A 25,138-nucleotide genomic window follows, 5' to 3' on the forward strand; every position below is an offset into this window, starting at 1 on the left:
GCTGCTCCAGAGAGAGAATTCCAACAGGATTATTCAAAAGGATACTCATTTAACATAAAAAAAGTATATAATAAAAATCCATTTTTTAAAAATTTAGACAAATAATTATAAAACATAGCAAAACAGCTAAACTGAATTTGGCAAGTTTCCAAAAGAAATCACCTACATTGCCCGGCATGGTGGGGCACGTCTGTAATCTTAGCAACTCTAGAGGCTGAGATAGGAGGATTGCAAGTTCAAAGTCAGCTTCAGCAAAAGCAAGGCGCTAAGTAACTCAGAAAAAAGAAAAAAAAAAAAAAAAAGAAACCACCTCCATTGCCCTCAAGAGAAAAAAATATTACACAAAATTTATTAGTACACTTCATTTAAAGATAGGTATGTTTTGGGCTGAGGTTGCAGCTCAGGCAGAGTGCTTACCTCGCATGCGTGAGGCACTGGGTTCAATCCACAGCACCACATAAATAAATACAATAAAGGTATTTTGTCTATCTACAACTAAAAACAAAAATTTTTTTTAAAAAGATAGATATGTTCTACTGGTTTCTGTGAAACAAACTTCAGATAAGAGACTTTTGTGGGGCAGTAGGAATTTGAACTACGGACACTCTACCTCTTAGTTATATCCCCATCCCTTTTTATTCATTCATCTTTTTCAAACAGGTTCTCCGTAAATTGCCCAGTCTGGCCTTGAACTTTCAATCCTCCCCTCTCAGCCTCTCAAGTAGCTGGGATTACAGGTGTTCATACACCATTGACTGATAAGTAACTTATTTTGTGATGCATGTTTTATAATCACTCAGTCGGAGGAAAAAATAAAAAATCACCCTCAAATTACAGCTAGTTTTCCCAAATCACTTTCAAAGAAAAACAATAACTTTCTGACAAAATATCAATGCCATTCAAAATAATTCCATGGTGTAAAAGAAAAGTGCCCAGTAGAAAATTGGGAGGGGGTCTGTTTCTTGTATTGTTTCTACAAGGTAATGCTTAATGCAGTTTAGCTAAGTTCTTTACTGACATGAAATTTCAACCTTTGCAGGTTTTTTAAAATTTACCTTAGTAATTTCCCCCTACCAAATTAATCAGGTAAGTACTTTCTAGACATCTTCACCTATGACACACATTATAACACATATAGTCCCTTCTCATTCCAGAAATACCATACTATGACTGAAATGATCCCTATTTACCTGGGACTAACTCAGCCCAAAGCCCTTCCTTGGGAGCCCCCAGAGCATCCTGAATATACCTCCCCACTGAAGGTACTCAGATATTCAAGTGTGTTCTCCTCTATGAGACAGTGAGTTGACAGTTTCCATATTTTATAAACCATCTGAACAGCACCAGAAATGTAGTATGAGCGCAACACATCAATATTATCAACAGATTGGTAAACTGTGACTTACTGATAGGCTTATTCTCAACTAAGTAGTCAGATTGGAGTGTGTTCCCTCATCAGAAGGCACTAGTGATTAAAATAACACCCAATGAAACTGACAGGGCAATGTTCAGTGCCAGATGCCTCAAATGAGCTTGAATGCACAGGAGCGGGACACTGCAGCTGGTGGGTATCACTCAGGGACACTTGAGCTCTCCAGCTGAAGCTTCTGCTCTAGAAAGACAGCAGACATGAAAGAGCAGTGTTTTGAGACCAGCCTGAGATCTACTTTTGCTTACTAAAAGCATGATCGTTGACTCTCCAGGTCTCAATTTCAGAGGAGCTAGCCATATTTTGCCTTTCTCAGTGTATCAATGAAAAGGGGGTTTGGTAAAGTCCTGCCCTCACCAGCAGCTTCAGAATTGGTCAACCTCTCTCCCTTCTAACCATCATGACCAGAAGCCCGGCTGTGATTATCTCTCAGCAGACTTTCACAAAAGCCTCCAGTTGCTGGTCTCTCAGCATCCGCTCACTCTTCTCCAGCAGGTTTTTCACATGGGAGTTACTTTTTCAAAACGCAGTTCTAGTCATGTCATATGCAAATACCCCCAACGCTGGAAAGGTACACTAATGCTCTGAGAGGAAATGCTAGAACCTCTGCGCGGTCTACAGTGGCTCCTCCACTGAGTCCGGGGCTGCTTCCCCACTTGCACTGTGTACCCTCTGCCCCCAACACACACACACACACAACACACACACACCCTCTGTATTCCAGCCACACTCAACTTCCTTCAGTTCCTTGGATACACAATGCCACCTCCACCTTATCATCTCTCTCTGTAACAGTCTTTCTTCAGTCCCCAAATTCCCCCAAGTTGACTCCTACTTATCTGTCAGATCTCAAGGCACCCAAATGCCACTTCCTTCCCTCACTTCCCACCTGCCATTATTCTCAGGGCGTGAGTGCTCTCTCCAGAGCACACTGCATGTAGCGAGTTTACCTGTGCAGTTACCTGTTTCATGTCTGTCCTCACCCCTGCACTAAACCATCTATGCCATGAGGACAGCATCAATCTGGTTCGACATTAATCGTTTCAAAAAATAAGTCATCTTTTGAAACTTGATAATAGAAAATTACAAAAGATCAATGTTTTTATCTATGTATTTTCTGTTTCTTTATTTCTTCTTTATTTTACAAGCATTTCCACATATTTTTAAAAATTCTAGCCAAGGGCTGGGGATGTAGCTCTGTGGTACAGAGCCTACTAGCATGCAAGAGGCCTGGGTTCCATCCCCAGCACCACCCCCCCAACACACACACACACACAAACTTTGCCAATATTTAAAGTGATCAGTGAAAACAATGCCAGAAGACTAATATAGCTTTCTAAAAAGTAGTAACAAAGGCATTCCAAATCAAAAGCTTTCGCCTGCCTGAACTTACAGCTTTAACAATGTGAAACATGGCTATTAAATGTAAAACAGCCCTTTACAGAGTTATTTTAAAACACAGGGAACTATAAAGGATTATAGCTCCTATGAATCAGTAAGAAAACGATCAAAATATATGCCAGAGAAGGGATTACCAAACATACGACTAGAAATTTTATGGCAGTGAGGTTAGTAGCTATAAACTAGTTCAGAGGAAGCCAATTCTTTAATGGCTCACCCTTCCCATCTCACCAATGTGTACTGTGAACATAAAGTTCTGGCATTTGATGAAGAATTGCTCAAAAGTATATACAGAATTGTAATTTAAAGAAAAAAATGGAGATTAATTATTAAATATAGCATGTGTTTAGTCCTTTCTCAGGAGACAATACTGTTTTCTCCAGGTTGGGACTTCTTTTTTTTTTTTTTTAATACTGGGGATTTAACCCAGGGGTGCTTAACCACTGAACCATATCCCCAGCACTCCTTACTTTTTATTTTGGGGCAGGGTCTCGCTAAGTTGCCTGGGGTCTCACTAAGCTACCAAGACTGAGGCTGGCCTGGAATTTGCCATCCACCTGCCTCAGCCTCACCAGTGACTGGGATTACAGGCGTGCTCAGTTCCAGGTTGGGACTTCATATCAGCATGTTGTAGGGGTTTTCTCCTTATGTGAAAAGTAAATAGCTAGAAAATAAGCACCACGTCAAAATCCCCAGCCCTTTCTCTATGGTGCTTAAAGTCCTATCCTGTTTATAAATCAAAGTAGTTAAATAACTCCTGCAGGCTACAGAAAACACTAACGTTCAGCACTGAAGCAGTGACGACTCGAGTTCAATTATTAATGTACTTACCCTAAGGCTTAACCCAGCTAACACAGGAGGGAAGGATTTGAGCTCAGCAGAGCCCAGCTAGGGGAACAGACTTTTAAAAAGTGATACTCTAGTTAGAACAACAGGGACCGCAAGTGCCTTTAAAAGTTTTCCATGGTAAAACTGCCCTAAGAGAGGCTTTTCTGTCAATACAGATGTTCAATTAGTATCACTAAATGCTTTTACTTGTACCTAAAAGCAAAATGGAAAAGACTCAGGACAACAATCAATATATACAAAGAATAGTCAATATGTGCATTATCTAGAGAACAGAACTCCTAAAAGGTAGTCAAATCAGCTGCTCAAATTCGCCCAGACACAACTTTCCTGCCTCTGCCTTTGCCAGCATCGTTCCTTCCTGATAGAATGCCCTGACCCTCCCCGCAGCCTTTGGCCTCCTTCAGGATTGCCTGAGGACCAGTCCTGTCCTCCTATTGCTAAAGCACTTCATAACACTCCCCACGGCACCAATTAACTCTTCCTGCCTTTTTCATAACTACCGCCAGGAATTTTCCCCTATGATCCTCGAGGACTTGCACAACAGGTAAAATAGCTTTCCACTTTCTCCACAACTTTGAACATTTCAGGCCACATATTCATGAAAGCTGTCAGAACTGGAAACATCTGAAGGTCTGAGAATCAACCCTGTCTTTATGGTAAGCAGTAAGTGACCTGTCCTTATGGTAAGCAGACAGAATTGAAGTGATTCACTGGAAGTCGAGTATGTACTGAGCACCTCTAAATGGGAAGCCCAGAAGTGAGCTAAACAAAATCTCTGCCCTCAGCTGGGTGTAGTGGCGCACGCCTGTATGTAATCCTAGCAACTTGGGAGGCTGAGACAGGAGGATCTTGAGTTCAAAGCCAGCCTCAGCAACACTGAGGCACTAAGAAATTCCGTGAGAGCCTGTCTCTAAATAAAATACAATAGGGCTGAGGATGTGACTCAGTGGTTGAGTGCCCCTGAGTTCAATCCCTGGTTAAAAAAAAAAAAAAAAAAAAAAAAATCCCTGCCCTCAGTGAGCTCACACTCCAGTGGAGAAGTAAACAACAATTCCACAAAGGGAAAAAACAGATCCACACTGTGATAGGTAAAGTATGAACAGGGTCCTACTATCATACAGAAGAAAGCAGTAACAGCCTGAAGCTAGGTAGGTAAAGGCCTACTTTGCAGAACTCAGCTCAAAAAAGGCAGGGAGGGAAAATGTAACAACCAAAGGAATAGCACATAAGGCAGAGAGGTGAGAGACCATGGAGTTCCACTTTATGTGCTGGAGCTTGAAGGAAAGGGGAGGAGAAATAGAGGGAGGGAGGAGAGGGGCTGGTTTGCTTCTTTTCAATAAGTGAAAAAAATGAATGTATACAAAAAAAAAAAAAATATATATATATATATATGGACTGGGGTTGTGGCTCAGTGATAGAGCACTTGCCTAGCATGTGTGAGGCACTGAGTTCAATACTCAGCACCACATAAAAATAAATAAATAAAATAAAGGTGTGTCCATCCACAACTAAAAAAAATTAATATATATATATATAAAATACACACACACACACACATATATGTATGTATCTTTTTTTTACTTGCAAAATGTTACCCTCTATTTGAAATAATACCATATTTATTTTGTATTCTTCTTTAGGGGTCAATAAGAGACAGCTAGAAATAGCCCTGGATAAAGAATCAGGAAGCTCAGGTTTTAGTACTAACTTTGCCACTAACTACACAATCATTCTTAGGCAAAATATTTAATGCACATCTGGAATACAAGATGCTTGATCTAGATACACTATTTTCTCTCCCTACTCACTATCATCTATTTTCATGCTAGAGGTGAAGAAAGAACAGACTGTGCCACACAAGGCTGTTCAAGCAACTTTGTAGAATGGTACTTTTTACAGATGCGAGATGCCAAACAAAGCCTGGGGTTAAAGTCTGTGAGGTGTGCAGGACGTGTACACTGTCTCAAAGCATCATCCCACCCATTATTAACTTAGCATTAAGGGATATTTATATGTGGTATTCTTGTAAAAAAAATTAGGGCCTGGGTTTGGTGGCTCAGTGGTACAGTGCTCACCTAGCAGGGTGAGGCACTGGGTTCGATCCTTAGCACCACATAAAAATAAAATAAAGGTATTGTGTTCATCCACAACTAAAAAAAATTTTTTTAAATAAACCCTAATTGTAATTGTAAAAAAATCAGTCAAGACAAATTCAGATCGTGGATCATTATACAATTCAGCTGGCTGGGACTCTTCAAAAATACCAATGTCACCTGTGTGGTGGCCCATGTCTGTAATCCCAGAGGCTTGGGAGGCTAAGGCAGGAGGATTGCAAGTTCAAGGTCAGTCTCAGCAATTTAGCAAGATCCTGTCTCAAAAACTAAAAAGGGCTGGGGATGTGGTTCATTGGTAAAGCACCTCTGGATTTAATCCCCAGTACAAATAAAACAACGACAAAAAAAAAAAAAAAAAAAAAAAAAAAATGTCGTGAAAGAAGACAAGAAAGGGGAACTATTCTAGATAAAGGACACCAAAAAGACAAGGCAATTCAATTAATATGAACTATAATATTAGATAATATGTTTGTATTAATGTTAAACTTCTTGACTATCATAATAGTATTGGGCTTTTTCCTGAGAAGATCCTTATACTTAAGAGATTCATGTTGGGGGCTGGAGTTGTGGCTCAGTGGTAGAATGCTCGCCTAGCATGTGAGACACTGAGTTTGAGCCTCATCACCACATAAAAATAAACAAATAGAGGTACTGTTTCCATTTACAACTAAAAAAAAAAAAAGTGAAAAAGAAAAAAAAGATTCCTGGGCTGGGGTTGTGGCTCAGTGTAGAGTACTTGCCTAGCATGTGTGAGGCCCTGGGTTCCATACTCAGCCCCACAAGTAAATAAATAATATAAACGTATACAACAAAAAATATTTTAAAAAAAAGAAGATTCATGCTGAAGTATCTGGAGTGAAGTATCATGATGCCTGCAATCTACTTACTTTTTTGGGGGGAGGGTTCTTTTATTTTTCCTCTTTCCATATTTTTTAATTGGTGCATTGTAGTTGTACATGATAATGGGATTTGATGCTACATATTCATATATACACATAGAATAACAATATAATTTGGTCGATTCCCTCCCCCCACCTCCTTCCCTTATAGTTCCTCTCATCCATTGATCTCCCTTTGATTTTCATTAGATCCCTACCCCCTAAAAAACACACACACCTTTCTTTGTTCCTCTCTAGTTTCCACATATAAGAGAAAACATACAACTCTAGACCTTCTGAGCTTGGCTTATTTCACTTAACATAATGGTCTCTAGTTTCATCCATTTCCCTGCAAATGACATAACTTCATTTTTATTTACGGCTAAATAAAACACTATTGTGTGTGTATATATATGTATATATATATATACCACATTCTTTATCCATTCATTTGCTGATAGTCACCTAGGCTGGTTCCATAATTTAGCTATGTGAATTGTGCTGCTATAAACATGGGTATGCATGTATCACTATAGCAGGGTGACTTTAATTCTTCATGATAAATACCTTGGAGCGGTATAGTTGTACAAACACATGCGTATATATATATATATGTGTGTGTGTATAGAAAATGACAAACATGACAAGATATTAACAATTGGTGAATCCAGGTGAAGGGTTCACAGGAATTCACTGCAGTATTTGCTTAAACTTTACTGTGCTATGAATTTTTCAAAATATAAAGTTTCAGGGAAGAAGGGTAGGTGAGGATTAGGTTAAAAAAAAAAAATGAAATCCCCTCGGGCATAAAGAGAGTTACAGAAGAAGCAACCTAAAGACTGAAGAGAATTAGGAAATCGGAGGTTTGAATTATAGGACTTGAGGCTAGGTGATGGAAGTTCAGAGATCAGTAGAGACATCAGGAAAAACTGGAATTTTAACTAGGTATAAAGGCTGGGTAGAGTTTTAGATGGGTGGTACACGTTTCATGTAGGACAGGAACATAAGTAGAGCTGTGTTGGTCACATACAGTGTGCAGAGACAAAGCCACTTTACACATGTAACACACAGATACACATATGACCTGTTGTTACAAGTGCACCCATTTTGGACAGAAGACAAAAATAGGGGCTACAGCAAGAGTGTAAAGAGCTCTGCAAACTCTGGAAGAGTCTGGATTCCACACAGGAGGCAAAAGAACTTCTGAAAGTTTTTTGTATTTTTCTCCTAAATAGTAGAACCTGCTTAATTAGAAAGAAAAGAAGAACCTATGATGAATATAAAAATAATGCCATTTTTATTATTGACATTTCAGTGTATTTCCTACTAGCTCTTATGCAGTTTGGAAAATTATTATTATTTATAAGAGATGGGATCTTACTATGTAGCCCAGGCTGGCCTCAAGCCATTTTCTGAGTAGCTGGGACTAGGCACAGACCACTGCACCCAGTAAGACTATGTTGCACTTTTCCCTTAAAATAATCATTTCCCTATGTTATTTAAAACTTTATAAATGTAACTCGAAATGGTTGTATTACATGTATATACCTGCACCTGTTTTTGTTTATTCATCCTTTAATACTGGACTTTTGGACTCTTATAAATTTTAAGTTTTAGGGGTCTTCTTTTGCAGGGGTACCAGGGATTGAACTCAAGGGTACTTAACCACTGAGCCACATCCCCAGCCCTTTTTTGAGTTTTATTTAGAGAGAGGGTCTCCCTGAGTCGCTTAGGGCCTCTCTAAGTTGCTAAACTTCCCAAGCCAATGGGATTACAGGTGTGCACCAAGGCACCTGGCTCAAGTGTTTGCTATTTAAAAAAAATATTTAGTTCCTCAAAATATTAACAATAAAATTTACCAGCTATGCCAGGTAGCACACGCCTATACTCAACTACTCAGTAGTGTGAAACAGGAGGATCACAAATTCAAGGTCAGCCTGAGCAACTCAGCAAGACCCTATCTCCAAATAAAAGATAGAAAGGACTTGGAAAATAGATCAGTGTTAGAGCACCCCTGGCTTCAATCCCCAGTACCAGGGGAGGATAAGAAAGAATAAAATTACTACGACCCAGTAATTCCACTTCTGGTTGTACACCCAAAAGAACTGACAGAGAGTCAAACATGCTCATAGTAGAATAATTCACAAGAGCCTAAAGTAGAGGCAACCCAGAGTCCACCAGAAACTGAATGGATAAACAAAATTGGTACATATATATGAAGGAATATTACTCAGCCTTAAAAATTAAGGGAATTCCAACATGTGCTATAACATGGATAAACCTTGAGGACTTCATGCACAGTAAAATAAGTAAATCATAAAAAGACAAATACAATATAATTCTATTTATGAGGCACCTAGAGTCATCAAATTCCAACACAGAAAGTAGAATGGTGGTTGTCAAGGGGTGCAGGAGGGGGAATGGCAAGCTGGTAGTTCGTGAGAACAGTTTCAGCTCTGCAAGATAAAAGGGTTCTAAAATAGTTGTGCTACAATGTGAAAACACTAACACTACTAAATTGCACACTTAAAATGGCAAATGTTATGTTTTATGTGTTTTACCACAATATTTTAAATAAATAAAACTTTGGAAATTTTAGAAGCTATTTAGATGAGCATCTCTGTGTTTTAAGTTTCTGATAGTTCCTGAGATCAGCTCTCTGGAAGTGAACCAACTAGAGAAAGAATATATAGAAAGTGTCAAGTTCTTAAACATGTGGCCAAATTGCTTTCTGGGACAATTATTCCAATTAACAATACCATGGCTATTATAAAGAACACTTGCCTCACACCACACCTTCAACAATATTCACTTCATCCAACTACATCTACCAATATGGTTGCCAGGTCCTATTGTGGTATTGTGGGCCCTGGGAATACAGCAGGGAACAAGACAGACTAAAGTCCAGGCCCTGCCCTCATGGAGCTTAAATTCTAGTGGGACAAGCAAGCGCGCGTGCGCACGCACACACACACACACACACACACACACACACACACACACCCCCCAAAGAGAAGAAAGATAAACAAGCACAAGATACAGTAAGGGTCTAAAATAATAATATAATAGTAATGTAGGAAGGTAAATAAGTGTCACTGGGAAGGGACTGGAATTTTAGATGGGAAAGCCATAGACAGCCTCATGGAAGTGGGACCTTGAAGGAAGGGAGACAGTCTTCTGGGGCAAGGACGTGCCAGGGAGAGGGAACAGAAGCTACAAAGGTCCCAAGGCAGCAGTCTGCCTGCAGTATCTATAGTGCTCAAGAAACAGCCATGAGGCCAGTGTGGCAGAAGCAAAGTAACTCAGGGGTAAAGAAGCAGAAGGTACAACCAGAAGGGGTCTGCATGCCATGGGCCCTTGACAATTATCTTTCCTATTATATTAACAAGTAAAAAGGCAAAATTGCATTACTTTAATTACAGTAGACTTTTGACAACCTGGTAAAATAAAAGCTATGTTTAAGGATTATCAACCCGGCTGGGGCATGCCTGATGAAATGTTGACAAAATAAGAGAAGCCATTTTGGAAACTGTACAATAATTAAGATAGATTCATTCATTCAAAATGCATTTATGTTGGACTGAGGATATAGCTCAGTTTGTAGAGTGTTTGCCTCACACGCACAAGGCCCTAGGATCAAGCCCCAGCACCAAAAAAAAAGAATTTGTGGAGCACCTAATTAGCAGGCACGAATAAAGAGGCTAAGGCCTAAGAGAGTAGCAGCAGGAATGGAAAGAAAACAAGCAGCATAAGAAGCATTTTCACCAAAACAAAACGGTAAGAGATAATAAAGAGAAAAGAGTACACATTCATATGTGTAACAAGTCACTTAAGAGTAGCAAATATATCTAATTCAACTTTGTATCTCCCACAGTTATTTATTATGATGGGTAATGAAACATGGATTAAAGATGAATCAAAGAAAGCTTTCTCAAGCTGACAAAAGACCAGGCCCAGTGGCACATGCCTGTAATCCTAGCAGGTTGGGAGGCTGAGGCAGGAAGATTGCAAGTTCAAAGCCAGCTCAGCAACTTAATAAGACCCCAAGCAACTCAGCAAGACCCTGCCTCAAAATAAAAAAAGGCTGGGATTTGATGGAGACTATCATGCTAAGTGAAATAAGCCAATCCCCAAAACCCGAAGGCCAATCGTTCTATCCAAATGCTAACACACAATAATGGGGGAGGGGGATAGAAGTTCATTGGGTTAGACAAAGGAGAATGAAGGGAAGGGAGGGGCATGGGAACAGGAAAGACAGTAGAATGAGTCGGACAGAACTTTCTATGTGCTTATATGAATACAGAACTAGTGAAACTCCTCATCATGTACAACCCCAAGATTGGGATACTAATTAGAATACGTGATACTCCATGTAAGTATAATGTCAAAATACATTCTACTGTCATGTATATCTAAAAAGATTAAAAAGGGGTGGGGGAGAGGCTGGGGATGTGACTCAGTGGTCAAATGCCCCTGGGTTCAATCCCCATACCAAAAAAAAAAAGATGGCAAAAGACTATGAAAGAGAGGGACAAGGAGGTACACTCAATTAGGAATGAAAGGGAAAATCAGGAACCTAAACAGAAAAGGGAAGGAGACAGAGAAACCACAGGACCATGCTGCAGAAGTCAAGAGAAAAGACAAACAGGTAAGGAAGACAGGCACTCAACCAGAAATACCTACATTTGCCTCTGAACATGGGGTGAGGCGAAGCCAGCCCCACAGATTTATATCACTCAACCAGGCTGGGGCCTCAAGCGACCAGGTGAGCTGGATGAATACAGCAAAGAGCCTATCCACCAGGTGTGGAAAAGCCTCTCTCCAACAGGTATGTGAAAAAATCTTCACATCTGCTCTAATACCTGGTTTGGTAAACGGCCTTACAAGCTCACAGAGAAAGTAATAACTGCTGATTTGTTGGATATTTAGCTAATATGAGATAAGCCAGCTTAAATCAATTAAGGTTCTTTTCTTGCTTGTTTTAGTCTCTGTGATTCCTCCTGGAGGCTCTCCATGCATGTTCCAGAGGGAGGCACTAAAATGCTCCTGGGAGGTCTGTGCCAACTGATGAGCTTCACTGTAATCAGGTCAATTTTTTTTTAGACAAGGTCTTGCCAAGTTGCTGAATCTCACTAAATTGCTTAGGCTCTGGCCTCAAACTTTCAATCCTTCTGTCCCAGCTTCCTGAGTCACTGGGATTACAGGCATGTACCACTGCACCCAGCATTTTTATATACTTTTAAATATCCAGGCACTAAATAAATAATCAATCTGTGTCATACACATGGGACGATATGAGAGCAATGCTGCTTGTAACCAAAGGGGACATCAATTTCTCTTCTTAAATGCTGAGTTTTCTTGGTGAGTTAGCTAAATGAATAGAGCAAACTCTGTCGTCATTATTTTATGTTATTTTAAATGAGACTTAAGTAAAGACATCTAAATGACTGCTAACTTCTCCTATGACAGGGATATATTCTGAGATCGAGATGGTTAGGCAATTTTGTAGTTTTGTAAACATCACAGCATATACGTATACAAACCTAGGTGGTATAGTCTGCTGCACATCTAGGCTATATGATATATATATATATATATATATATATATATATATATATATAAAACATATATATAAATATCACTCCCAGGGTCATGATGAACAAAACAATGCAAGGTTAAATCAAGTACAAGAAAAAATAATGCAATCAAGAGACATAGTAAACAGAAGATAAGGAGGCTACTGTCAGAGCAACACAGCACACTATTTCCCAGCAAAATGATTTTATAAGTAGAAAGAATATATCTAAAATAATGATAAAAAGTATAGATTAATAAATACATAAACCAGTAGCATGGTCATTGTTATAATTATCAAATACAACATACTATACAAAATCGCACATGCTATACATTCACACAGCAGGCAGTGCAGTACATGTGTCTGCGCAGTTTCATCATAAACATGAGTAACACATTACACCAACATTACAACGTTACTAGGCAACAGGAATTTTTCAACTCCATTATATTTTATGGGACCACAGACCTATATGTGGTCTGTCCTTGACCAAAATGTCATTATGCAGTACAAGACTGTAATTAAACAGAAAAATTTTGTATGCATTCAGAAGAAAAAAAAAAAAAAAAAGAAGAAGAAGAAGAAGAAAGAAAAGTCAAATGGGCTTGGGATGTAGCTCAGCTTATAGAGTGCTTGCCTGTCAAGCACAAGGCCCTGGGTTCAATTCCCAGCACCACAAAAAAAAAAAAAAAAAAAAAAAAAAAAAGAAAGAAAAGAAAAGTCACATTTTTGAGGTGGGGTTGTGGCTCATTGGTAGAGTGCTTGCCTAGCATGTGTGACTCTGGTCTGAGTCTCAGCACTACATATAAATAAAAGAAATAAAGGTCCATCAACAACTAAAAATACATATGTAAAAATTTTTTAAAATCACATCTTTTATCTGATAATATTATGATTTTATAGAAGTATAATCAAACTAAACAAATACCTGATCCTTATCAGGCTGGAGTTGTGGCTCAGTGGTAAAGTGCTTGCCTGGCATGCATGAGGCACTGGGTTCGATCCTCAACACTACATAACAAATGAATAAATAAAATAAAGGGGTTACATCCATCTACAACTAAAAAAAATTACAAAAAAAAAAAAGTTAAAAGGTCCTTTTCCTTTAGCAAAGTGCATAAGATAGCTTAGGAACTAGTAAATGAGCTTCAAGCCCAGGTGGTTCCAGAACATTTCCTTTTAATTTTTGTCTCCTTGTAATAATGACTAGATTTCCAGTGATGATTTCTATAGACAAAACAAAGCACCAGTTGACAGTATCCCATGTTGCCAAATGAAAGGTATTTTAGGATTACATTTTTATGCTGGCGGTATAAATCTAGTTGGAGCTGAACTACTTCAATCTTTTATTGAATCAGATAAATATCAAAAAGTTGGAATCAGATAAATATCAAAAAGTTGCATTCCAGGCATTGCACACACAAATCTAAACAAACTGTATTTTTTTCACCTAATAACAAGTTTTGAAAACAAATGCAATCTGGAAGACTAAATTTTTTATTTCACACACAAAATTAATTTCACTAAACTTGCATTCACACACATGTGCATGCGCATGCACACACCCCGTCGGTTCTCAAATACTATTCATTTTTTTCCCACATTGTGATTCCAATGCAGATGTAAAAAAGATGGTATAAATGACAGTATACTGTCATTTTATGGATAAAACAGTCCAGATTTCCTAAGGAGAAAAGTGAATTTCAATTAAATTCACTGAATTTCAATTAAATACCTTTAAAAAAATTAGTGGCTCAACTTACAAAACTTACACCTTAGTTTTAATGGATTTAGCTTCCCCAAACATTACGAAATACACATTAAACAACAACAACAACAACTCGGAGCAACACAGAAAAACACTTCTTTCCGCCCAAATCCATCAAGAGATAGTCATTGTTAGTTAACATTTTAGTAAACATTCTTCTCATTATTGCAGATACATGTATATATACAGGAACAAACAAATACAAATTTAAACGCATAATGTGATTATATCAGAATTTTAACTAATTGACTTGCTTCCAGCAAAATTTCACCCCGCTCCCAACTCATACCCTCACACCCCCACTGTGCACGCATGCGCGCACGGCATGGCTTATGCATGAGTGCGCGCGCATGCACAAAACAGAGGACAGGTTCCACTTTGTCTCTTCCGGCCACTTGGCACCTCAGACCCTCAAGGATCACACTGTTGATGGCAGTATGAAATGGAATGACTAATAGGGTTCTTCTCAGCTCTGTAATCAGCTCTACAGAGAAATTATTCCTGACATCTTAAACCAAGGAAGTTCTCTAGTGACTAAAAGAAACGAGCCTTGAAAGAGGTGACAGCGTGCTGTCTGGTTTGAGCTGTTTTTCCATTTTAACATGACCTCTTAAAATCTACTCAAACATTTCCATCCCTTGCATGATTCTCAGGACTGTCTAAGCCCCAAATGCCACTCTGCAGAGGCTTCCAGCTGAGTCAGCACATTGTTTTTATGATTGCAGATGGGCAAATGGAAAAACTGAGGCTTTGCACACTCCCATAAAGATCAGACGATGCCCTCAGTCTGCCTTTGCTAGCATGGGAAAACATTCGTCCTCTCAGGTTACCAACCCCCACCCCCATGGCAGGAAAAAAGAAAAAAAGAGCAGAGTTTCATTTTGTCTTTTCTGGTTACCTGGAACCCAAAACCCTCAAGGATCATGACAGCGGTATGAAATGCAGAGTGACTGAAAGTCGGGGGTTTTTCTAGTTTCTCCAAAGAAGCCCAAAGAAAAGCCCTGATAAAACCACTTAAACACAGTTTTCTCTAGCTTATCTCCTAGCATGAACCCCTAAGCTGAAACAAACTCACCCTAAACATTGAACAGGTTGGCACAGTGCCCCACATCTGTAATCCCAACTACTCAAATGGCTGAGGCAGGAAGAATCTGTTTGAGGCCAGCCTGGGCAACTGAGCAAGAGCCTGTCTCAAAGTAAAATAAAAAGGGCTGGGCATGTGGCTCAGTGGTAGACCTTTTGCCTAACATGTGTGAGGCCCTGGGTTCAATCCTCAGTACTGCTAAAGGAATAAATACGAGATACCACCTCCCGGTTCCAGAGAGCTAGCTTTTTTTGGTCTTGACTGACACATTTCATACAACCTCTTTGTCTCTTCTTCCTATATCCAACCTGAGATAGAAAATTTACTCTTTCCTCTAAAAATTTTTAAAGAAGGACTCAGTCAACAACCAATTGTGAATGTTTTACTTTGCATATGAAAGTAGCAGGTAAAAATGCCCAGATTTCTGAATGACAAAATATAATCCACTACAATCAAATGAAATAAGTAAATGTTAGATAAACCCAAGTTCATGTGCTTTTAAAAAGCTTTTTACTATTTTAAGAACCATTTGTTACCTAATAAGCAAGTTCAACAGGTTACAGGCTATAAAATTAATATATAAAAATCATTTGTGCGTCTATAAACTAGCAATGAACAATCTGAATATGAAATTAATAAAATAATATCATTTACAGTAACATCAAAAATAAATAAAATACTTGAGAATTAATTTAACAAAAGGATTGCAAGTTTTACTAAAAACTGTAAAACACTGTTGAGGAAACTGCAGAAGACCTAAACAAAAGAAAGTACATTCCTTATTCATGGATGATGACTTATATTATTAATATTGCAATACTCCCCAAACTGATCTACAGATTCAATGCAACTCCTATCAAAATTCTAGCTGCCTTTTTTTCTTGGGGGGCGGGGGGGGTGATAACCAGGGATTGAACCCCAAGGGGTGCTTAACCACTGAGCCACATCCCCAGCCCTTTTTGAATTTTTTACAGGGTCTCACTAGGTTGCTTACAGTCTCACTAAATTGCTGAGGCTGACTTCGAACCTGTGATCCTGACTCAGTCTCCCAAGCTGCTGGAATTACAGGCATACACGATTGTGCCCAGCTGTTTTTTGTTTTTTTTTTAAGAAATGGACAAGATGATACATGAAAGATCATATTTAATTGCAAGGTATCCTGACAGCCAAAACAATCTTTAAATGAACAAAGTTGGAAGATTCATACTTTCCAATTTCAAAATTGATTACAAAACTACAAAAAACAAAAAGTGCAGGAATGGCAGAAGAATATCAGTGGAAGAATTTAAGAAGCTAAGAAAGAAACCCTCAAATATATGGCCTGCTGGTTTTAACAAGGAAGTCAAGACAATTCAGTGGAGAATAACAGTCTTTTCAACAAATGGTGCTGGGACAACTGAATATCCACAAGCAAAAGAACAAAGTTGAACTCCTGTCTCATACTATCTAAAAAAATTAACTCAAAATAGAGAAAAGACCTAAATATAAGAGTTAAAACTCTTAAAAGAACACATAAGCATAAATCTTTTGACTCTGGATCAGGTGATTGTGTTTTAGACATGATACCAAAAGTATAAATAACAAAAGAAAAATAGACAAATTGAACTTCATCAAAATTAAAAACTTTTCTGCCTCAAAGGCCACTACTAAGAAAGTAAAAAGACAACTCACAAAATGGGAAAAAATATTTGCAAACCATACATCTGATAACTGACTAGTATCCAGAATATAAAAAGAACTCTTGCAATTCATCAGTAAAAAGACAACCCAATTTAAAAATAGGCAAAAGAATTGTACAAACATTTCTCCAAAGAAAATACAGAAATAGCCAGTCATCAAAGGAAGAAATGCTCAATATCATTTACCATTAGTGAAATGCAAATCAAAACCACAAGGAAATGCCACTTCATACCTGCGAGCATGGGCAGAATCAAGACAGATAATTAACAGCAAGTGTTGGTGAGACTGTGGTGAAACTGGAAACCTCACACATGGTTGGTGGGAATGTAAAATGGTGCAGCCACTTTGGAATGATCCAGCAATTCTACTCCTACCTATATACTCAAGAGAATTAAAAATATATGTCCACATCAAAATTTGTACACCAATGTTCCTAGTAGCATTATCCACATAACATATAGATTTATAATTATGATATATGGATATTATATACAGACAAAAAGTGAAATAGCCCAAATGTCCATCAACTAATAATGAACAAACAAATGTGGTATATCCATAAAATGGAATATTTGGAGATATAAAGGAGTGAGATATTGATTCATGCCACAACATGGACAAATCTTGAAAATATTATGATAAGTGAAAGAAGCCACAAAAGACTGCATTTCATTATGTGAACTGTCCAGAATAAGCTAATCCACACAGAGAGAAAGTAGATTCATGGTTGCCAGGGACTACGGGGAGTGGGGAATGAAGAGTGACTGCTTCCAGGTAGAAAGTCTCTTTGAAGGTGATAAGAAATGTTCTAGAAGTAGACAGTAGTAATAGTGGCACAACCTTGTGAATACACTGAAAGCCAATGAAACATACAATTTAAAGGATGAATTTATGATATGTGTATTATATCTTAATTTTCTAAATTTTAAAATGAATCATTTGTTCAGCAGTAAAATTTCCTAAAGAGAAATGGAATAATACACTTTCCTTAACACAAGCAAAGGCTGGTTTTCCCAAAGTCAGGACACATAATATTCTTAGCAGACTTGCATTTTTCCTAGGTATATCATTGTACAAAGTTAACAAGCAGATTTCTGCAAAGACTGGCCATGATCATCCCACCCTCACCCATCAACTATCCTCACTTTTTCCACATTCCCCTCCAGTCTGTGCACATGTATATTTTTACGAGTCTACCATCCTTGCAAATAACCAGTGTAAGTTTTCCCATATTGCTACATGGTCTTCAAAATTATCATTAAATGGCTTCAATTAGTTGCATCTATAATTTTCTTAAGTCTTTCACCTCCATGCCCTGTCTTGAGCAAGGAACATAAAAAGCCAACATAGCTCTTTTTTTCTCTTAAATCACTAAATTAAGATTTCCAGGGAAAAAATTACTAAACCAAAGGGTAAGACATTTTATGACATCTGGTTACCTTCCAAAAGTATTACAAATTTACACTAGTGTTATAAGCAACACAAACTTGCTATATTAGACATTACCAATTTTTGTACTTTTATTCTTTTAGTCTTAAAACTATGGTTATTCAAGGGCTTTCAAACTCCATGAGTGCTTGCTTTATGCCTTTTAACCTTTGTTCTCTTTTTTAGCCACCTATAGCTAAAAAGAATGAAGAATTATTTTACACTCTGTAAAATTAGTCTAAGAAAGGCAGAATATATACTGTTCTGTTTTCCTTAAATGTCTATATGCACTTGGCCTTCCTGTCAAGTAACAACAACTGCTCAAAAAATAAGAGGGTAGAATTCAATCACAATAAAAAAAGAAAGAAAAGACAACAATGCGCCACTTTGGGGGCTGGGAGTGGGCTCAGTGGTAAAGCACTCGCCTCGTGTGAGCAAGGCCCTCCCTGGATTCAGTCCCCAGCACTGGAGTTATTGAGGCACTTTTAAGATTTCAACATCAATAACAACTGTGAACAAATGTGCCCAAGGTGTCTCTCCTGACTATTGATCTCTGATCTAGAGAAAGATCAATAACTATTGCTACAGTTCAAACATGTCCCCTCGAAAATTCACATTGAAATGTGATCCCACTGCTGAGTATTAAGTTGGAGCCCTTCGGGGAAGTGACTGAGTCATGAGGGTACCCTCATCAACAGATTAGTGCCTTACCACAAGCTGGAGGGAACTAGTCTAAGGCCTTTTTTTGCCCTTCTACTCTTTCGCCACGTGAAAACAAAGCAAAAAACCCCTTCCAGACACCAAATACTGGTAACTCTATCTTGGACTTTCCAGAACTATGAGAAATAAACTTTTATTATTTACAATTACCCAGTTTGTGGTATTTTGTTACAGTAGCATAAACAGATTAAGACAACCATCATGAATCTATAGAAAGAACTGTTATAATAAAAATAATGGCCAATGAAGCTCTAAATAGCAGGTACTCTTAGAAGCATTCATTACCACATTCATTCTTACTACCTACTGTAAAAGTCAGAAAATATCCTCCTTTTACTATGAAAGAAACCCTGAGGCTTAAAGAGGGTAGGTTACTTATCCAAAGCAGATCCAGAAAGAGCATGTAAGCTGGCTGTACATTCCCCAGAGCTATAAAAAAATAAATAAATAAATAAACATTCCCAAGACCCTGTCTCAAAATAAAAATTTGTAAAAAGGGCTAGGGATGTAATGCAGGGGTACAGCACCCCTGGGTTCAATTCCCAGTACCACGGGGGGGCGGGGGGAAGTAAAAAAGAAAAGGAGGAGGAGGAAGAGAAAGAAAGGAAAGAGAGAGAGGAAGGGAAACATTTCCACTTAGGTCTGACAGCAAGGAGGGCTAGTATGAAGACACGCTACAGCAGTACTGATGATCAATGGCAGCACTAGCGTAAAATAAGGGAGGGCTTTAGCACCCCGCTGGCCATCAACACCTCCTCTAGCCTAATGCATATACGAGCTAAGAAGGCTACTTGCTGTTAGTCCCTAACGCCCCCTTCCAAAGCCTGCCACCCCATTTACCTCCGTACAGATATTCTAGAATTGCCAATGTATGTGATACCAAAAGAAAGAACTTCCTACTGCCTCTCCTTTTCAGTGCTGGTAGGATTTGGGATTTCTTGTTTGTGTGTTCTAAGAAAAAGAAGTTGAAATGGTAAGACTAAGATAAGTTGCATTCAATTCTAGCAATCCCTTTTCATGTATTTAAGTTTAATAAGTATTCTTTATATAGCAAGCCTATCTTACTGGAATTGAAATTATTACCAATGATACACACACACACACACACACACCACACACATATATATTTTGGAGGAAAGGGCCCCTTTGAGACAACTTTATATACAACTCTAGTAAAATCTAATCAAAATCCAGAGGTTTGTTCTTAAAAGTTTAAGTATTTCAAGAGCAAATAAAACCATAAAATAGGGTGGCTCGGTGTATTATGTGGGTTTGGTTAATGATTTTTTTATTGTGTTTCGATTTGCTAATCTTTAAAATTAACTGGCCCCATACAAGAGTTTGGAATGTTTCAGAATTTAAATAATTCTGAGGCCCTGTGGGAAGAGGGGCAGGTTGTATGTAATCCCCATAAAACCTGAGAGCAAAAGCTGACCAAGGTCCTTTTCCTGCTTTGTCCATATCATATGAAGGTAGAGTCACTTTTCAACTCTTATCTCTCCTGACCTACAGGTCTGGGTTCAGCTTCAGAAACTATTCATATGCTAACCTCTAAAAATCAAACATGAGTTCCTTTCAGAATTTAGCTTATATTACAAAAAACTAGGGAGAACAGATGCATTGATGGTTCACAGGATTCAAATGCACTGGTGAGCAAGGGTCAGGCCAGACAAGCCCTGTCTACCCCTGAGCTACACCCCAACCCTGACGAGCATCTCAATGGAAATTTTACAGACCTGTTCTGTGAACAGAAATGAAGAGTCAAGGAAGTTTCACCCAAATCCAGTCTTTGGGGTACTCTTAAGAACAAACAACTAAGAAGAAAATACATCATTAAATCAAAAAGAATGTCTTGAAAAACAAGTTAAACCAAAAGAAATCCCTTCTACCTAACCTCCTGAGGCTTTGAACAATCCAGAGAGCAATACCCACTTCCTAAAATATCTTCCTACTCTGACCAGAGCAAAACTAAAAACTTGGTTACTAAGCTAAAATAAAATGAGCTCACACAATCAGACATATTTTCTATGTAACAAAATGCCTGTCAAAAAGTGCTCGAATCCAAGATACCTAAAATACTGCCATCAAAATCACAAGACAAGTAAGAATCAATGACAAACCTGATAATTTGTTTTTGTTTTTCAACAGTGCGGCTAACCTTTAACTGCGAATAACTTGGGACCAGAAGGCTGACCTACTGGAGTGGAAAGAACTCCAATCTAGAAATCAAGAACATGGATTCTGTCCAGCTGATGCTACTAGGTAGGTAGGTGACCCCAAGCGTCTCGCCTTATCTTCTCTCCCTCTCAGGGTTTACTTTCCTTGTTTAAGAGGTTGAAAGGACCAGCAGTTCCCACAGTCACCTACCCATAAGAATAATGTCAGGGTAATTTAACCTATTCCAAGTCCTCTTCCTGTTCAGGAGTCTCTGAGTGAAGCTGAGGACCTTACTCTTAATAAGTGACCCAAGTAAATCTTATCATCTGGTAAAACACTGGCAAACACTGAACTAGAAGATCCTCAAGCAGCCTGCCTTCCAGCTCTGATTCTTTACTATTTGGATATTTCAAAACAATCTTCTAAAACCACACATAAATTAAAAAGTTTAATGTATGTAATTGCATGCCAAAAAAAAAAAATCATAAAAATAAACAGATTCACTTCCCATGATACCATTCATACCTTTAAACATGAAAACATCCTCCTAGATTCTAGGCAAATGGAACACTTAATTTGGTGAGGGGAAAAATTTTTGTATTCATTTTACACTGTCAGCATATGAATACGGAACGACTTTGGTAATTACAGAGAGAATTGTATGTCTGATGTTATAAGTAGAAACAGTACAGTGCATTCTTGCTTTGAAGAACATTAGCTGGTGATCCCACCTGTTCCTAGCTAAGAAATAGCCAGAAAAGAGCCTGGCTAAGTCCCTAGCAGCTGTAAACAGCATGCCCTGCAATACTGGAATGCAATTGTTACAAAGCTAAAAGAAAAACAATGAAACAATAACTGGTTACTAATTCTTCAAAGTCACCTCAGTGTAGACAACTGAGTGGTTAAAGAGTCCACAGTCCTTTGTTAGGAAAATTATGTCAGGTAAACGGGGTGTCCAGCACAGTTTCCACACACAAAATAAGCAGTGTTTAATTGAGTTTTTCTTTCCTCTGCGCTATTTTGCTTTAGACAGTTTTTCTAAAATCTCATAATCCTCCAGTGGGATTTACTGAGTTTATTTTCTTATTTAGATTTGTAAGTAACTACAAAACTAACAAATGAAAAAGAGAAAGATTGATTGCAAGGAGCTTAGAGGGGCGGAGTAATGAAGGAAGCTCATTAGCAACCAATTATTACATGGTAGCTACAAGAAATGTCAATAAAATCAAGATTAAACCAGAAAACTGAGTTTGACAAATTACTCCGTGACCCTTGCAACAGAAACAGATAAGAAACCAAGAGAAACATTGTTACATAAGTTAGCTATTGGAAAAACAGTTGTAGAGCCACCTATTAAAGTATCACACTGGTGCAGTACAATGTTACTGTAATTTTTTCAAAATGAAGCTTGAGGCTCGATTTGCAAATGTTATGAGTAGAATTCTTTGGATTTAAGGTCACAGGCCAAAAAACTGATTAGCTTCAAGGACAAAACTGGGGACTATAACCATTATGTGCAACATCACAGAAGCACTGGGTTTAAAAGCCATATGTGTATTCAAATACTTTTATGTGTCTATTGCCCAACAGGGTTCTATGGCAATGTTGACAAAAGACCAAACCTCGCACTCAGTAAAATAAAAATGTAAAATCATAATTAAGAAGACTAGTGGAATAGAAAGTTTAAGAAAGCTGCACATACAGTTTAGTGACAGAGTGCTTGCCTAACATGTGAGGTCTTGAGTTCAAACCCCAGCAGTGCAAAGAGATCAAGTTCTGCTGTCACACAGACATGAGTTAAAATCAACAAATTACTGTGTGACCTTTAACAAATCATTCAATCTAAATCTCAATTTCCTCATTTGTAAAATGGGGATAATGCTTCATTTGGCCAGGTACATAATCATCATCATCTTCAAGATCAAACTGTACAATTAGCATAATTACTATCTTACAATCTCAAGTAAAGCTAAGAGTTTCCTAGTAGCAAGGTTAAAAAAAAAAGTTTTAATTATTAGAAAGACTCATATACACTTATATGAAGGTAGTTTTTCTTTCCACTTTACAGAACCTTCTATTTTCCCCTCCTTAGCAAAGAATAACTCATACTTAATTCTAAACAACTATGTGCATACTATAAAGCCTTCTCAGGAAGTTTTCTTCTTCTTAGGCAGTTTTCAATGAGATCTGGATTGGTGATCTACCCAATTCAGGGTCATGCTTTGGTAGTCTTAGAGGTGTTTATTTTGTCATGTTTTTTTGGAGATTTTAGGGGAAAAGGGAAGGATAGAAGGGAAAGTCTTAAAAACCATCACACACACTGTTAACACATAAACAGAAGGTTGACAGTTAAAATTACATCATGATTGGGTTAGAAAATGAAAAACAAAGTCAGATGAAATGTTTTAACTCACTTTAAAAAGAACTCATGCCAGGCATAGTGGCGCATGCTTGTAATGCTAGCGGCTCGGGAGGCTGAGACAGGAGGACTGCGAGTTCAAAGCCAGCCTCAGCAATGGCAAGGTGCTAAGCAACTCAGTGAGACCCTGTCTCTAAATAAAATACAAAATCGGGCTGGGGATGTGGCTCAGTGGTTGAGTGCCCGAGTTCAATCCCCAGTACAAACAAACAAAAAAAAAAAAGAACTCATGGAACTGATAGTAAGGTGAAAGTGCCAAATTAATAAAAATAAATACAAGAAAGAGAAAGTAAAAAATAAATTATTTTCACCCATTCCATCCTTTGACGATCATGGCTTAAGTTTGTAATCAACTGTCTTTGTCTGCCCTTCCAAATACACGCTGGCTTGAATGTACCTTTAACTTGCACTATCTTCTTAACCACATACTGTACATTATTTTGCATATGACCAAAAATAAAATCTTATGCATTATTATTTTTCTAGAATTCAAGGAAACATATTAGTAACTCAAGCATTTAAAAAGGTGTTTCAAAAGATATTATAGGAGGTGATTCTGGAGGAAAAAAATCCTTCATGAAAATAAATTGGTCATGAAATGTGTTCAAGGACAACCAAAAACAAACTTCAAAATCATACAAATTTTAAAACCGAGTAAGATTCATAAGCTTTGAGGTGAATGACTAAATTCCCCAAGAAACAAGATACCAAAGTGAAGAAAAGGCTCCAGCAGGAGTACAAACTAGTATTAATCGATCCATAATTTGATGTGCAAAAATTCTGAAAAAAAATGTTATCAATATCAATATTGGGAAATTTAACCATTGAATTTCAAAGGCATTTTCAATATTTCAAGACATCTTTCTGAGTTACAGATTATACTGCAGAATAAAGGAAGACACTGGTTAGATGCTCTAATTAACTTAGCAGCAAAAGAATAATGACACTCTCAAAAGAAGCTCTGTCACTAGAGATACTGGACATTTTCTTTTTACTATTTAAGCATCCAGAAGAATCTCAGCCTGCTTTTAAATGCAAATTACCAAGCTCTGAAGCACATTCTGCTCTATTTTTTTTTTTTTTAATATGAAAATTACTGCACTGTGGTCCTGTTTTAGAGAGGACACCATTCTGCCAGGAAAAGGAACTCTGTATGTTCACACACTCTCCACATTCAAATAACATTTGGATAATGTGTTGTGGATATACATCTAATGAGCTGTCACCTGGAACACATGGCCTTTTTCAAGGGAGAGGTCACTATTAGTAATCAAAATTCTATTTGAAAAGAAAAGCCTAATTTTGAGGACCTATCAGGTCGTGAAAGGTTACAGGCACATTTCAAAAAATGCACAAGAACTAGCATTACAGCAATTTAAAAACTCAGCATCCCTTGGTTTTCAAGTAACATTATTTGCGGGAAACTCTCAGAATTTCAATAATGATAGTATGAGTTGCTATTTACCTACTCATGATGTGGTAAAACAAACAATATCACAATGCAAGAAATGATGTACTGTACATACACGAGTACTACACCTTTCTCTTCCTGTTAAACACCCTGAAACAGGAAGAATTTACTTGGATGTACACTTCAGTTTCATGCACTAGGTGACTGAAGTTAAAAAAAAAA

General features: G+C 37.9%; 1 protein-coding gene across 6 annotated transcripts in view; it reads right to left on the reverse strand.

Annotated features, from left to right (window-relative positions):
* CNNM2 (cyclin and CBS domain divalent metal cation transport mediator 2) overlaps window positions 1–25,138 on the reverse strand; it is a 178,935-nt gene that overhangs the window by 150,008 nt on the left and 3,789 nt on the right. The window lies entirely within an intron of this gene.

The sequence above is a fragment of the Sciurus vulgaris genome, assembly GCF_902686455.1.
Source record: "Sciurus vulgaris genome assembly, chromosome: 4".
NCBI lineage: Eukaryota > Metazoa > Chordata > Mammalia > Rodentia > Sciuridae > Sciurus > Sciurus vulgaris.